Source organism: Chrysochloris asiatica, unplaced genomic scaffold (assembly GCF_000296735.1).
Source record: "Chrysochloris asiatica unplaced genomic scaffold, ChrAsi1.0 scaffold00057, whole genome shotgun sequence".
In the NCBI taxonomy this organism is placed as follows: domain Eukaryota; kingdom Metazoa; phylum Chordata; class Mammalia; order Afrosoricida; family Chrysochloridae; genus Chrysochloris; species Chrysochloris asiatica.
This window is the reverse complement of record NW_006408575.1, coordinates 17,784,444-17,798,167: the sequence shown is the minus strand read 5'-3', so window position 1 is coordinate 17,798,167 and position 13,724 is coordinate 17,784,444.

Sequence of the window (13,724 nt, the reverse complement as noted above, 5' to 3'; positions counted from 1 at the left end):
CACATTTTGAGTGCCTTCCAACCTGAGGGGCTCGTTTTCTGGCATTATATCTGACAGTGTTTCTCTGCTATTCATAAGGTTTTCAGTGACTAAATGTTCAGAAGTAGTTTGTCACTCTTTCTTCCTAGTCAGTCTTTGTCTGAAAGCTCATCTGAAACCTGTCTACCATGGATGACCCTGTCATGAAAATCTTTTTTTTTTTTCCTTTTCCTAACTTTTAATTTTCATGATTTCCAGATATGCAACTGTTGAAAGAATAGTACAGAGACCATCTGTGTACCTGCCATTTAATTTACAATGGTCAACATTTTGCCATATTTATCTTCTCTCTCTCTGTCATGCACACACACACACACACAGAGTGTTATCATTTAATGTGTTTTTCTGGGATGAGGCTTGCAGAATTAACTTGCAAGTATCATCCCACTTTGTGACTAATCTCTTTAGCATGAATACTCAGGAATGTATTGAGTCAGTTCCAACTCATAGTGACACTATATAGGACTTCTGAGGCTGTAAACCTTTGTGGGAGTAGAAAGCCTCTTCTCTCTCCCAAGTCATGGCTGGTGGGGTTGAACTGCTGACCTTGTAGTTAGCAATCCATGCTGATCCTACAGCACCCTCAGGACTCATTACAACAGAATTGTTGTAGTTAAGTGCCTTTGAGTCCGTTCCGACTCAGATATCCTGTATAGGGTTTCCAAGGATTAGCTGGTGGTTTTGAACTACCAACCTTATGGTTAGCAGTCCAGTGTTTATCCAACAGCACCACACCAGGACTCCAGAATGAGATCATCATGATTTTGCATCCTCACATCAGTAAACATTACCACATACCGATTTATCCACTTCATAAATATTTACTGAGAACTTACTATTAGTCAGATAGTGAGCTGAAGGATAGAGTGATGAGCAAAATAAATAGAGTCCTTACCCTCACGGAGAGCGAGCAATCAACATTTTTAAATAGTCACACTAATCACTGTGGTATCAAAAGGAGAGTACCACAATGTGTCTATTTCAAACTTACTTTCTATCAACAAATACTACTAATAATAACAATGGCTAGCACTGATTGTGTATTGTATTAATTCGATTTCCAGTTGTAAGCAACAGAAATCTAACTAAAACCAGCTTAAGAAAAAAAGGGGCAGTATTGGCTCACTCCAGGCACAACTAGAAGCAGGAGCTTAAATAATAGCTCATTTTGTATCCCCAGCCCCCACCTTCCTCCTCAGTGTTGATTAAATTCTCACACAGTCTTTCTCCACCTGGACAAAGAGATGGCCACTGGCAGTCCAGGCATACAAGAGCTTTTAACTCTAGATCCCAGAGAGAGAGAGTCCTTCTTTTCCAGTGTCCAAATGCCAATACTTAGATGCAATTGAACCAGTTTGGATCATTCTCTCTTTCAGAACCAATCTCTGATGCTAAAGTGATGGAATGTTCTAATTGGTTAGGTTAGGACCTATGAGAGGGGAGGGGAGGGTCCATTCCATCCAAATTCTAAGGAATGATTCTTATAAAGAAGTCATCCATGGCATAGTATATGAAGTTCTACCCTTATTATATCCTGGAAATCTAAGGAGGAAATGAGGAACTTAAGGTCTTGATAATGCCAAAACAAATTGGGGGTTACTGGCGTACTGACAGGAATAAGGCCAAGGTTTCCAGATTCTAGCTTGGTCTATGTCTTAACAGGCCACTTCCACCAGAGGTCAGGGCAGAGCAGAAAGCAAGAATCACAGAGGGGCTGACTCTTCAAAGAATTTCAAATGAGTAGCTGTTATCTAGACCACTGGGAACTACAGCCACTAGAATCAAAACCCAGAAGAGACCATGTTTCCCCCCAGAATTCGCTTCCTAAAAGGATAGGCCTAGAGTTCAGAGTCAGCAGGATGAAGGGAAGTGATATTTAATACACTGTATCCTACAGTTGTGGAGTCCTGGTATGGTGCTGAAGGATAAGCACTGCACTGCTAACTACAAGGTTGGTGATTGAAACCCACCAGAAGCTCTTTGGAAATTCAATACAGAGCCATTATGAGTCACAGTAACAAACGCAACAACGTTCAGCAACTGCACGAGTTCTTTTGGATGAACACAGCTCCCAGAGCCCCCCAAATCATACAAAGTGATATACAAAATGTATCAGTGCAAGACCAAAAGAACGAATTCCCATCTGCCTCTCTAGACTCACCTCCCACCGCTCTCCTACCCGATCACTAAGCATCAACCACACTGATCTCCTTTCTCTTCCTGGAACGTGCCAAACTCATTCCCACCTCAAAGTCTTTGTACTTGTTGTACCCTCTGCCTAGATGCGCTTTCCTAGATCTTTAAATAGTGGTCTGCTTCCTCTCAGGTAGATTTCAGCTTAAACATCAATACACCATGGACGGCCAGAAGAACAAACAAATCTGTGTTGGAAGAAGTATAGCCAGAATGTTCCTTAGAAACAAGAGTGGTGAGACAGCGTCTTTCATGCTTCAGACATATTATCAAGAGGAACCAGTCCCTGGAGAAGGACTTTATGCTTGATAAAGTGGAGGGTCAGTGAAAAAGAGAAAGACTCCCAACAAAATGAATGATGGCACAGTGGCGGCAGCACTGAAAGGGCTCAAGAGTAACAAAAATTGTGAGGATGGCGCAGGACAGGGCAGAGTTTCGCTCAGTTGTGCAAAGGGTGAATATGAGTCAGAGCCAACTTGGCAGCACCTAACAACAATAACATAACCACAACGTCATCTAAAGTAGCATCTGCATCTCATTAGCACACCATCCAATTTACTTCCTTCCTTATCACTTATCACTTGAGCAAGTCATCTTACCTATTGTTTTGTTGACTACTTATTGTGTTTTGCTTCCCCAAAACTGACCTTGCAGTCCAGTGCATTAACCCACAGCACCACTTCAGGACTCCTCTAAGAGATTATAGCCTAGGAAATCTTTTGGCAGTTGTACTCTGTCATATAGTCAGTATGCATCAGAACCAACTCAAGGGCATACAAGGATAACACAAGATTCTCCTGACGATCTAAGGGTTTGGAGAATCTTGTAGATATTTACCTTTGCTACAAACAGCCATGAATATGGTGGAACGTTATTGTTTTTAAGTGCTGTCGAGTCGATTCTGACTCACAACGACCCTGTGTAGGTTTTCTGAGGAGCAGCTGGTGAGCTTTAACCGTCAACCTTGTAGTTCAAATGGCTTTACAGTCTGGCACATTAACCCACAGCACCACACAGGAGGCAAAAAATATGAAAACTTCTTAGACATTAACAAATTCCTTGAGGGAATGAATCTGGGCCTGGGGATTCAGGACATAGATCATTTTCTGCATCCTACATTGGTAAGTACAAACAGGGATCCTAAAAGCTCATGAATGACCACCTAAAGTGCAGCTATTGATCTCTCCTTGTATGGAGGAAAGAAGAGTGATGAAAACTGAAGATGCTTGGAAACAGTTAGTCCAATGGACCAATGGAACATGTGAACATCAGTCTCCATGATCCTGAGACCAGAAGAACTAGATGGTACCTAGCTACCACTACTAAATGCTCTGAAAGGAATTGCATTAGAAGGTCCTGGATAGAGAGGGAGAACATGTGGAACAAAACTCAAAATTATAAAAAAGATCAGACTTACTGGTCAAAAAAAGACTTGAGGGACCTTTGGTCACCCTTTAGGTCTGAAACTGACCTCACCCTCATGGCTCAATTTTCAGCAAGCAGTAGATAGGTGTATAGGTGGGAAAACAACACTAGTGAGGTGTGCTCACCATAGGATAGTCAACCATTCAAGATCAAAAGGGCAGCATTTACCTAAGGACAAAATTCAGAAGGGTTGGGAAAGAAGGAGGAATGGAAACAATGCTCACAGGGAGGAAATGGGATAAGCAATGTTACATTAAGGGGATTGCAATCAGTAAAATGAAACAAAGTATATAATTTGTTGACTGTAAAATAGATGATCTGCACTGTAAACCGCCACTCAATTCACAATAAAAAGTTTTTAAAAATAATAATAATAATGCAGAGCACAAGAAGGGCTCAGTAACCATTTGTTGCGTAGGAACATTGGTGAGTAGGTAGAGAATTCTCTCCTTCCATGGAAGAGATCTGGATGGGTTCCCACAATGCACCTTATGCCATCACTTACCTGTCAGTGAGCCTTCAAGTTGCTGTGATGCTCAGATTTCAGCTGAGCTTCCAGGTTAAAGCAGACTAAAAAGACAAGTCTGGAGACCTATTTCCAAGAATTAGCCAGTGACAACCCTATGATTACAACAGTTTGATCCCCAGTCAACCATGGGGTTGGCACAGGACAGGTCAGCTTGCATTCCATTGTACGGGGAGTCACCATAAGTCAGGGCTGATTCTACCGCATTTAATGACAACAAACATTTGTTAAATGAGCAAACAAATGAATGAACTCCAATTTCCCACATATAAAACAAGATGGCTAAGATCTATAGATGTGTGCACTAGTGCAGTACATGGTTTTACTTAGTACTTTTCAGCTCTCACAGGACCTCAAATATCCAAAATGCTATTTTTAACATCAAATATGCTCTCCCAGCAATTTATTCTTTTAGTTCAGTTTGTTGTTGTTGTTAAGTGTTATCAAATAGGATCCAACCTTTCAAAACACCTTTTTGCTGCAGAAACAAAATGAAATTTCACTTGGAAGCCCTAAATGAAAAACAATTTAGATAAAATGATCATGTATTAGGTGACACACACAAACACACACAAAGATCCCAACAAATTGCAAGATAATTGTGTTAGAAGTTTCAGACAATAGAAGAGGAGAGGTTTCTTTTTATAGAGTATTCCAACTAATAATTGAAGATGGAAAGATGGATTTAGTGTGTTACAATTTTGCCACTCTCCCTGATTTAATGGATCTAGACAAATGAGCATGTTAGTCTGCTAACATCACCTAAAAAGAAAGACCACTAGACATCATGTGCCTCCTGATGAACGAATACACCACCATCCATGAAAGAGTCTTACCAAGAAAAGATCTTATCTACATTTGCTCAAACCTCAAGATCCAGCTAGCAATTTATAGGAAATGCAGAGGAACACATTCATCTACATGACAGGGATGCAATCAGCAAAATCTAAACAGCAGAAAATACAACTAGACAAATAACTTGAATTCTTCTCAATGAAATTACAAGCGACAAAACATGAGATAGAGGTGTCTTAGTCTGGGTTATCTAGGGGAACGAAACCAGTGAGGTGCATAGAAATATATAAAGAGAGAAATTTACTTAAAGGAAATGGCTCACACAACTGTGAAGGCTGGTAATTTCCAAATCCATGAGAGTCAGGTGAAAGGCTGAAAATCCCTGGTGGCTTACAGGGCTACAGGGACTGATGAACCCGAAATGCATAGGTCAGACAACAGGCTAGAGGCCTCTGCTAGCTCCCACAGTTGTAGGGTTTGACAAACCCAAAATCTGCAGGTCAGGCAGCAGTCCACAGACATCTGTAGGCTTATACCCCAAGAACCAGAGGTTAGGCAATAAGAAAAGTTTAGGGTCAAAAAAAGAGAGCGAACTTTGCTGGAACATCTTTTTGTATGCTATAGGTTCCCAAGGAAACTCCCTTTCAACTGCTTGACTGCTCTCAGCCAATCACAAAATGAAAAGTGCTTATATAGTGTCTCCCAAACCACTGAGAACCATAACCTAGCCAAGTTGACTGCCATGTAACATTAAGGCAAAAAAAATTAAATGTATGAGACAATTAAAATGTTAGCATTTTACTGGTTCGATAATGATATTGAAGAATTAGCATTCTAGGATGGGACTGAAGTTATAGTTTCTTTATAGAGTCTCTATAGATCTTGATTTCTATATATCATTATCCACTAAAAAAATACAAAGGCTCTTTGGAGAAATGTCTGACTCCAGGGGTAAAGAAATACAAGCTAAACCTGGAAAATCTTTGTGCCAGAAAGAAAGGAAAGGCTCAAATAATAAGGGGGCTTTGTCAAAAAGACACAGAAGTTCTAAATAATCTAGAAGTGTCTACAAATAATCTAGAGCAAATATTACTCTAAATAGAGAAATACTAGACTCATAGCAACCCTATAGAACATTGTAGAACTGCTCCTTAGGGTTTAGGAGACTGTGAATCTTTACAGAAATAGCCTCATCTATCTCCCAAAGAGCAGCTGGTGGGTTTGAACCACTAACCTTGTAGCTAGTATACCAATGCTTAGCCCATGGTACCACCAGGGCTCCTTGAAATGCAACACTAATGTTAATCCTATCCAGATTATAAATGCTGAAGCCAATACAGTAAAATGAAAAGAAGAAATTAGAGTTTTAAAAGTTGGAAATAAAAATAAATCTCTTTGTTGCAAGTGATATGATTACTAAGGAACCTTGGCGGCACAGTGGTTAAAATTAAGCATTCGGCCTGCTTACTGACAGGTCAGCAATTCAACCTGATCAGCCACTCCGTGAGAGAGAAATCTAGCAGTCTGCTTCTCTATTTACCATCTTGGAAACACTATGGGTCTGTTCTACTCTGTCCTATAGGCTCGCTATGAGTCGGAATTCACTCAACAGCAATGAGTTTTATATGATTCCTTAAAAGGAAAACTCAAAAGAACATACAGATAGATTATTAGAAATAGTAGGAAAGTTTATCAGGAAGATTGGCTATAAGATTCATACTTTTAGATGCATTTCTATATACTCATGACAACTAGAAAATAAAATTCAGAATACCATACATCATTTGTATATTGTATGTTGTTAATGAATCTTTCTCCAATCCCAATGCATCTTCTTCTTGTAGCTCAACTTTTTAAATTATTTTTCCAGTATACAGATTTAAGGGAGTCTTGGTGTAGTGCTGTGGGTTAACACACCAGACTTTCAACTGCAAGGTCGGCGGTTCAAGCTCACCAGCAGCTTTTCAGAAACCCTATACAGGGTCGCTATGGGTCGGAACCGACTCGACAGCACTTCACAACAACAAGTGGCTCCATAGGATAAGGCTACACCACAGGTTGGTGATTCAATTCCACCAGCTGCTCCACAGGACAAAGATGAGGCTTTCTTTTCTGTTTCCACAAAAGATTTAAAGTCTCAGAAACCCTATACAGGGTTGCTGAATTGAAATAGACTCGACCACACTTATTAACAACAATAAAAATTGAATAAATATGATGAAAGCTGTAATCCAGATGCACACATTTCCTGATTTTAAACCACACCGTATCCCCTTATTCTGTTCAAATGACTGCCTGTAGGTCTATGCCCAGGTTCTGCATGAGCACAATTAAGTATCCTGGAATTCTTATTTTTCACAATGTTCTCCATAATTTGCTATGATCAACACAATCAAATGTTTTTGCATAGTCAATAAAGTCTGAGTAAACTTCTTTCTGGTAGTCTCTGCTTTTAGCCAAGATCCATCGGACACCAGCAATGATATCCCTTGTTCTGAATCAGGCTTGAATTTTCTGTCAGTTCCATGTCGATGTAGTGCTACAATTATCTTTATCATAATTTTACTTCTGTGTGATATTAATGATATTAGTTGATAATTTTCATACTCTGTTTAATCACCTTTCTGTGGATTGGGTATGAATGTGGATCTCTTTCAATTGGTTGGCTAGGTAGCTGTCTTCCAAATTTCTTGGCATAGACAAATGAGCACTTCTAGCATTGTATCTGTTTGTTGAAATATCTCAACTGGCATTCTGTCAATTCCTAGATTTGTTTATCACCAGTGCCTTCAGCAGCTTGGACTTTTTCCTTCCATACCATGAGTCCTTAACCATATACTATCCTGGAATAACTAAATGTCAATCAATGCCCATGGACACAGCAGTTAAAGAAATCAAACAACATATTACATTGGCAAATCTGCTGCAAAAGACCTCTTTAAAGTATTAAAAGCAAAGATGTCACTTTGAGGACTAAGTTGTACCTCACTCAAATCATGATACTTTGCATAGGAAAAGTGGACAATGAATAAGGAAGACCAAAGAAGGACTGATGCCTCTTAATTATGGTGTTAGCAAAGAATAAATGAATAAATCTGTCTTGGAAGAAGTACAACCAGATTTCTCCTTAGAAGCAAAGACGATGAGACTTAGTTTTATGTGCTTTGGACATGTTATCAGGAAGAACCAGTATCGAGAAGAGGACATCATGCTTAGAAAAGTGGACGGTCACCGATAAAGAGGAAGATAGTCAAGGAAATGGAATGCCGCAATGGCTACAGCAATGGACTCAAACAGAACAATGATTATGAGGTTGACAAAAGGACTGGACAGTACTCCATTCTGTTGTAGACCTAATTACTATGACTCAGAACTAACTTGCTTGCACAACAATGAATACTACACTCGTAGACAGAAAGTGTTAACATTGTGGAAATCTTCATTTCCCTGCATGGAAGGAGAGGATGCTACCACTGAATCACCGAAGTCCCCACTCAACAAATGTTTACTGAGCCCCAATTATGCTGTGTGCTATTATATTTTTCAACTTTTTATGGTGAATTGATTGAAGGTTTAAAGAGCAGAACATCAGTTTTACATTCAACAAATCATATACTTCATTTCATTTCAGTAATTGCAATTCCCTCAATGTAACATAACTTGTCCTACTTCCTACCTGTGATTCTTGTCTCTATTCCTCCTTCCTTTCCAACACTTCTGAACTTTGTCCTTAGGTAAATGATACCCTTGTGATCTTGATCGATTGATCACTCTATGATGTTTATACCTCACCTGTATTGTTGACTCCTCACCACCACCACCATACACCTATCAAAGTTAACTACAGAGAGAGTGAAATTCTATTAGAAATCCCATAGGATTTGACATGGAATTTAATAAAATTATTCTAAAATGCATATGAAAGAGGCTCACGAGTGGCTTGGATCCTCTGAAGGATCCAAGCAAGGCATGGGAATTTGCCCCACAAACTATAAGGGTATGTTATAAACCTTTAATCATTAAGGCAGTCCTATTGACACAAGGTTAGATGAATGGACAGTAGAATGGGCATTGGGAGTTCATTTGCCATACAGGAGACCCAGATTTGATTCCTAGGCAATGCATCTCATGAGCAACCATCACTCATCTCTCAGTGGATGCTTGTATGTTGCTGTTATACCAAACAAGTTTCTGCAAAGCTTTCAGACTACAATAAACTAGGAAGAAAAGCCTGGCAAATGATCTGCTTCTGAAAATCAGCCAATGAAAACCCTCTGGATCCACAATCAATAATGAGGTTTGCACAAAATCTGGCAACATTTCATTTTCTTGTGCATAAATTCACCATGATTCTGGGACCCGCTCTACTGCAGCTAACAATAGTAACTGAGTAGAACAGAATAAGGTATGATAGAATAGAGAGCTAAAAAACAAACCCACACACTTATGTAATGTTGATAAATGACAGAGATGGCAGATAAAATTAGTGGAGAAAGCAGTAATTTTTCATTGGGGAAAATGCAAACCATATAGAAAAAGAAAAAGTTGAATCCCTTCCTCACATTATACTTAAAATCATCTGTAGGCATTTTAAGAATATAAATCCCCAAAACATAAAACTTTTCATTTTTAAATAGAAATGTAAGTGAACATAATAGAAGGTCTAAGATAGAATTAGGAGAAAATGTAAAACAAAATTCAAATTCCTAAAAGACAAATAAATAAAAAGACCAGACTTACTGGACTGACAGTGAATAGAGGAACCATGCCCACCCCAAGATTATTACCCTAAGAGACCTTGTTAACTGGGAACTGAAGCCACTCCTGGAGGTATCCTGCCAACTAAATAATAGTTTGACTTATAAAATAAACACCATTACCCATGAGGAATGGACTCCCTTAAGCAATCAACTATTCAAAACTAAACATCAACGTTCACCCAAAACAAAGATAAAATGACAAGGAGGTGCAGGGACACTTTGTTGTTGTTATTAAGTGTCGTTGAGTCAATTCTGACCCATAGTGACCCTGTATAGGGCTTCAAAGGAACAGCTGGTGAGCTTGAACCACCGACCTTGCAATTCAAATGACTTTGCAGTCTGACACATTAGCCTACAGCGCCACACCAGGACTCCAGCAGGGACACTAGATCATGATAAATATAACAAATAGAAATAATAAGAATGCCAACACATTGCAAAATTCATAACCAATTTCACAGAATATATTTTACAAAAATTGTTAAATGGGAATTTGCTATTTAAGCTTTGATCTAAAACAAGAACACATTCAAAAAAGAAAATGTACGTGAATATTTTCTACCTTGGGATAGGAAATGATTTCTTAAACTAGACATTAAAAGCACTGACTCTGAAAATAAGAGAGAGATTCATCAATTTGACTGTATTAAAATTAAGAACATTTTATTCATCACAAGAAATCTTAAAGTGAGTGAGATATCAAATTATAAACTTGAAGCAAATATTCTCAGTGTATTGCAACCAAGAAAGAATTCAAGATGAAGATTAAATGAAGAACTTCTACACAGCAGTAAGAAAAGTACAACTAATGCTCAGAGTGAGCAAATATTTTGGTCAAATCGTATATATTTTAGGCTTTGCAAACTGTATGACCTCTGATGTAACTACTCGATTCAGCTATTCTTGATCAAAATGAGCTATAGCAAATACATAATAAATGGGTATAAGTAAAACTTTCTTTACAACAATAAGTGACCAACCCCGTGGTCTTAGTGTACCAATCCTTGTAATTGACTAAGGATTACAAATTAAACTTTAAAAATTGTTATTGTATCAGTAAGTCTTTTGCCTTATAAAATACCCTATAAATTGGTGACAACGTAGCAAGCACATATTATTTTTCATGTTTCCATACAGACCTGCTGTGCAACTCTTTTGGTCTGTGCTGACTTGGCAAATCCCTACTGTCAGCTGGCAGCTTAGTGTAGTTGTCGTTGTTGTTGTTGTTGTTGTTGTTAAGTTCCTTCAAGTCAGTTCCAACCCATAGCAATCCTGTATAGGGTTTCCAGGAAGCAGCTGGTGAGCTTGAACCACCAACCTTGTAGTTCAAACCGACTTTGCAGTCCAGTGCATTAACCCACAGAGCCACACCAGGACTGAGGGCTTAAGATGGCTTCATCCACATGCTTGGTAGTTGGCAGAATGGTTGGTGTAGGGATCTCATTTGGGCCAGCTACTCTTTGCTCCATGTGGTTTTTCGTTTTCCATAGGTTTGTGATTTTCTGGGTTATACCTCAGCATAAGGAAAACAAAAATCCTCACCGTTGGAGCAATAAACAACATCATGATAAATACAGAAAAAAATTAAAGTTGTCAAAGACTTCCTTGTGCTTGGAACCACAATCAGTGGTCATGGATCAGCAGTCAAGATATCTAATGACATATTGCATTAAGCAAATCTACCACAAAAGTCCTCTTTAAAGTATTAAAGAGCAAAGATGTCACTTTGAAGGTTAAGGTACACTGACCAAGTCGTGTGGTATTTTCAATTGCCTCACACGTGTGTGAAAGTTTGACAATGGATAAGGAGAACAGGAGAAGAATCAATGCATTTGAGTTATGGTGTTGGTGAGAAGTATTGAAAGTACCATGGACTGTCAAAAGAATAAACCAATCTGTTTTGGAAGAAGTACAGCCAGAACACTCCTTAGAAGCCAGGATGGTGAGACCAGGTCTCAGGTATATTTGATATATTATCAGGGAGACCAGTTCCTGGAGAATATCAAGCTTGATAAAGAGGGTCAGCAAAAACTAGGACTATTGTCAATGAGATGGATTGACACAGTGGCTACAACAATGGGCTCACACATAGCAACAATTGTGAGGAGGGCACAGAACCAAGTCGTGTTTTGCTCTGTTGTGCATGGGGCTGTTGTGAGTAGAAACCGACTTGACAGCACCTACCAACAGCAATAAGCTGGTCTGGGTTTCTTCATATGGCGGAAAAGTGTTCCCAGAGCAAACAAGGGCAAACTTAACTCACAAGCAGTAGTATTCTAGCGTCTGCTTGTATCACATTCCTTAAGGTTCCCTTAATCAAAGCAGGACACATGGCTAAACCCACATGCAAATGGTGGAGAAATCAGTTCCATCTCTTGCTGGAAAGGAAAACAAAGTCACTAGGCTAAGGAGAGTGCCGCTGGGGATGAGAGGGCTAATTGTACATATTTAAACAATCATGATGAGGATTCATATTCAAGGTAGGCAGTGGCTGTAAACTTAACTTAAAATCACAAACTTCCCATATTAGTCCTCTGTGGTTTAATTCCTAAAGGAAAACTTTTCCTCCAATAGCAAGTTTATAGAACAAGCCACGATTTTGCTTTTCACAGAGCTCTCTTGTCCAAATCTGAGATGTGTGGTTCAACTGAGACATTCCTATAAACACACTATTTATATCTATGAGTCTCGAGAGACTGAGCATTCCTTTCCCCCAACCCTACTAGAGACTTACCAGAATTGGAGGAGGAGGGTGAGAAAGGGGGTATCATTTGAAAACACTTACTCAAATAAACAACATCATTTTATAGTTAGAAAATGAAAAATGTGTAACTATTTTTAATAAAGCAAAATTGCAGACAGCTTCACATTTTATAGAACAGAGGCATGGTTTCTAAAACATTGAGAAACACCAAACAGTGGAGAGATTGTGGTTTCCAAGTGATCACCTGAACTTGCTGGAAGCCATTTCTGTCCTGGAGAGACCCTGCTGTGGACACAGTTTGTGAAACCAGCCAGAGAGAGCATCCCTGGACCAGCACAAAGTCTCTCTCTCCTGGCTGAATCCATTCCATGACTGGTTGGCACTTGGCAATCTGACAAGTACTTTACATTCAAAAGGTCAAGCTCTGAATGAATCTGCCCAAAGAAAGCTGGCAAAGAAGGCCTTGCCCCTCATGCCTGGATGCCCAGGTCTGGCGTCTGTCCCCTGCCTCTGTTATTCAGACAGCTGTGAAGGAAGGGACCCAGGGTCCCATCTCAGGCTGTCAACACAGCGATGGGTGCCCTTTTGCTGAAGGTCAATCTCTAATTCTCGCTTCAGAGAGTCTTCATTCTCTCTCTCTTTTAGCCTAGCCATCTTAATCATTGCTTGTATGTCTCTTCCACTTTATAGTTTCCAAAACATTTTCCCTTTCACGCTCTTATTTAATCCCTCTCATATAAGAGAAGAGTGTCAGAACACTCAGGAGTTTTGCCTTTTGATGACCAGGTAATTGAGTATGGGGAGACAGTCTATTACAGTTGGTTAAGAATAAAAACTACAGAGTTAGATTTCTATCTGTTATCAGCCATGTAACTTTGGGAAAATCACATCATCTCTCTGATACTCTGTTTCCCATCTCAAAAGAAAAACCTGTGGCCATCCAGTCGACTCTTACTCATGGCAGAGAAGAACCATGTTCTATGGGGTTTTTAACAACTGACTTTTTTGGAAGTAGATCCCCAGCCTGTTTTTCAAGGTGCCCCTAAGTTAACTAGAACCTCCAGCCTTTTGATAAGCGACTGAAAATGTTAACAGTGTGTACCACCCAAGAACTCCACTTAAATATCTGTGATTGTTAAGTGCCATCACGTTAGTTCAGATTCACAGCAACCCTACATAGGGTTTCCCAGGAGCAGCTGGTGAGTTTGAGTCACCAACATTGTGGTTCAAACCAACCTTGCAGTCCAGTGTTTATTCTACAGTGCCACACTAAGATTCCTAT